Here is a 4303-nt window from a genome sequence, read left to right as displayed (position 1 = left end):
TCTTGTCTGTCTCTCAGAAAGCATGATACCAAAACAGTGCAATTGACTTGGTTACCTGCTGTCTATATATTATCGTGCACTTTATCCTTGACATGGACATGGCATTCGTTTGGTAGGTCTGACAAGGATTCAAAGTTTAGACTAGAGAAAGATGACAAAATTACAGATGACGATAGTCACATTAAGCCCAAATTGTGTCAGAGAAACTTCTTTTTTATGAGATGGTTGTCTTAGACAAACTAGGGAAGGTCACAAATATCGGCAGCGTAAACGCGTTGATGTGGGTCACACGTGCAAGAGTCGGATAAAAACCAACGGGTTTTCGATTGACTATTGTAGATGGAGAGCCCACAAATAATCATCTCGACTTATTTATATGTTTGTCTGAACAATTGACCTAGTGATTTCATGAGTTTTCACAGCTTGAGATCGATGAGCAGAAGATGTGGATGAAACGTTTATCAATATCTCGATATCAAGTTGCATTCACTAACCAGTTTATGAGCTCCCCGCAATGAGTGGACGAGATTCAATTGTGCTTTAGACATGTTATAAGAGCAAGTCTAATAGAGATTCAATTGTGCTTTAGACATGTTATAAGAGCAAGTCTAATAGTATAGCCCACTACTAGCTCTAATTTATCTATAGCCGATCTAATAGCCAATTCATCCAATTCATCCAATAGATACTTACTATACTATTAATATATGGTCTCACCTATCATACGCACATTGTTATTTTCTTTTATTTTTTATCTTATTAAAATATATTTATAGCTAGCTAATAATCTGCTATTGTACCTGCTCTAAGGTGGTGGTTACTTATCTAACCTGATCCTTGGGATTCTCTTTATGCTACAAATTGAAGTTTTGATAGCAGTTTGTTCAGTGACAGAGACAAAGGCTGCGTAGGCACTTCACATACAAGTCTAACTTGTTCCACATGCTGACAAAAGAGTAATCAAACAACGCTGAACCAAGTGTTCCCTAGCTATCATTGGTCAGACACAGCGACTAGTAAATGGATCAAATGCAACCAAATAGACACCAGATATTCCATTTTAAATGTTTAGTTGGTTACTACATTCTGGGTTTCTACCTATCATATATTAGTCGTTCAATTATTTAAATTGCTTTTAAGTGAATGATCTACTCCTAACTTTCTTGTACTGTGTTTTGTCCTTGTCTTCCATCTGACAAAGCTTTTCTAGATTACCTTATAACATATATATTCTAGCGAAGAATACAAAAGCCACAGCTGTAGTTAATTAATAAATACATGTTCTTAGGTGTAATAAACCAACCAATCAATCGTCTCATCAAGAACAAAACCACATTTACTAACTAATGAAAACACCACTATAAGATGGCGAATGGATGTTAAGGAGTACTTCAGTGTGATTTGTTACGAGAAGTCTCATATTCCCTCCGTCCTAAAACATCTATTTTTGTCACGGATAGAATAACTCATAAGCTAGCGTCTTAACAAATTTTGCACTATAGCACACATTGTTAGATTTATTAATTGATGGACATTTTTGTATTTTTTGCCTAATATTTAATACGAGTTGTAATAATAAAACATTACATAGATTCCCCGTAAAAAAAAATAAAACATTACATAGATAATAAATAAAATCCTACAACCTCCATAACTAATTATTAACTATATGATCTAAATATATTACTACCTCCAACCCATATATGAGATTTTTCTATGTAACTATATGGACCAACTAGAAACCCTTCCGCTCCTCCGGAAAGATATAATCCTTTTTATCAAGAGACGAAGGTAGTAACACCTTTATTTTTATTATATTGATAATCTCTCGTTCTAAAAATAATCTGTAGTACACTATGTTAATGCCATCTCCTCTGTTTTAGATTGTACGTGAGGTGTTCTGATTTTCTCCTAAGTCAAATTTTTTCATGGTTGACTAATTAAGTATATAGAAAGATATAGCAACATTTACAACATTAAACTAATTTTATTAAATCCACGTTGAATATATATTTTTCTAATATATTTGTTTGGCGTTGAAAATGTTGCTTCGTTTTCTTGTGAACTTTGTTAAACTTAAAAAAGTTTGACTTAAGACAAAACCAAAACACTTTATAATACACTCCGTTAATGCTACCACCTCCATTCAGAATGTACGTAAGGTGTTTTGATATTTCCCAAGTCAAATTTTTTCATGGTTGACTGAGTAAACATAAAAATATAGCAATATCTATAATACCAAATTAATTTCATTAATTCCACCATTGAATATATTTTTATAATATATTTGTTTGGCATTATAAATGTTGCTTCATTTTCCCGTAAACTTTGTCAAACTTTCGAAAAAAAAGTTTGACTTAAGACAAAAGCAAAACACTTTACATTCTGATATGGAAGGAGTAAATTAGTTATATTATGAGATGAGGAGAGTAAAGTAGTTATATTTTGAGACATATGTGAGAGTAAACAAAACACATCTCCACAACCCGCAAACTAAGTCCAGGTATCGATCCTCCATGAGTCAAAATACCACCTCACCCTAGCTCCCAACCGAGACAATAAACGAAATTAAGGCAATCTAGTTTTTTTTTACATCTCTCCTTAACTCCATGAAAAACTAGACATATATTTATACTAGCAGAGTGCCCATGTGTTACAATAATGGCGAACAATTTAGGAAACTTCATTTTATCTAAAAGAGAAAACTCATTCACTCTTTAGAGACGTCATTCGTTATAGATGGATGATACTTGATATACCGGAGAACCTCGTAAAATTAGGAAGTCATGGAGAAGTATATTGGGTGTACAATTTGGGAATCATGGAGAAGTATGTTGTAAAATTACAGAGGGTATAGTCTTTTAAGATTGTATGTATAGATATTGAGACGGATAAAGTAAAATAGTTATATTTTGAGATAGAGGCCGAGAGTAAATAAATGAAATTGCTGGAAAGCTTCTGCAAGTGTTTTGCCCCCCAAAACTTTCAGATTTGCAATCATCGGATTGCCTTGGGATTTGAGCATGAAGAGAAAAAAATTGCTATAGAAAGAAATTTTTACACATGTCACGCGTAAGATCCTAGTGCTAATCAGCCAAACCATAGTTAAATACAAGTTTTATAGTTAAATACAAGTTTTATATAACTTATATTGTAGTATAGTTACAATGCAATTACAGTATAGATACAGTGGCTTCAATTATACTATAATTATATCTAGAAGTTTTTCACTAAAAAACTTGTAGCAGTTTTTTAAAATATCTATATACCTAACTAAAAAATACATAAGGATTCCGGTATTTTTTGTCCATCACTTTTTTAAGGTTATTTTCGCCCTTTTTTTTTTCCTTTTTACCGTTCCTCCACTTTTTTTTTCCTTTTTCCACCCACCTTTCTTTTCTCCTTTTCCGTTTTCTTTTCTTTTTTTTCGTCTGTTTTTTATTTTTTTAGGGGTGTTTTTTCCTTTTTCTCCATTCTGTCTTGATCTATTGTATCTGTTTTTTTTTATCAAAATCTAAGCGAATCCATAAAGCTCGATATAAACGGTGACTTTTAAGTAGAGATTAGATCCTATAAATTAAAGCAGAATTGAAAGGAAAAAAAACATGGGAAAAATCATGGAGTAGTAGTGAGGAATCTATTTTTGCAATCAATTGAAGGAGGGAACACATTAGGAGGCAGATCGAACGTGACAGCCAAAAAACGGAGAGAAAAAAGACCGAAGAAAAAAAAGAAAAAATGGCGAAAAAAAAGAAAATACACTCTTCCGGGGTTTGAAGACGGCAGTCAGCTAGCTATACGAGTTGAGCCTATAGCTCCCATTGTGCGCTATGTCAAAGAGAGGTAGGCTAAGCACAGAGATGACGTACTAGGCTGGGATTGAAAAGGAAGGAATAAATGAGTTTTTCTGTTCGATCCTCCAAAATTGGTTGAGGGTTTTTGATACACTTGATCTACTGTTTCCTTTTTATCAAAATTTAAGCAACTCCATAAAACTCGGGATATAAACGGTGACTTCTAAATAGAGATTAGTTCCCATAAATTAAAGCGGAATTGAAAAGAAAAATCATGGGGAAAAATGATGGAGTAGTAGTGGGGAATTGATTTTTGCAATAAGGACGGAACACATTAGAGGCAGATCGAACGTGACGGCGAAAAAAAAAGAGAGAGTGAAAAGACCGACGAGAAAAAAAAGGAAGAACGACAAAAAAAATAGAAAAGACACTCTTACGGGGATTGAAGATTGAAGACGGCAGTCAGCTAGCTATGCGAGTTGAGCCTATAGCTCTCATTGTGGGCTATG

Source organism: Oryza sativa, chromosome 10 (genome assembly GCF_034140825.1).
Source record: "Oryza sativa Japonica Group chromosome 10, ASM3414082v1".
NCBI lineage: Eukaryota > Viridiplantae > Streptophyta > Magnoliopsida > Poales > Poaceae > Oryza > Oryza sativa.
This window is presented reverse-complemented; position numbering follows the sequence as displayed.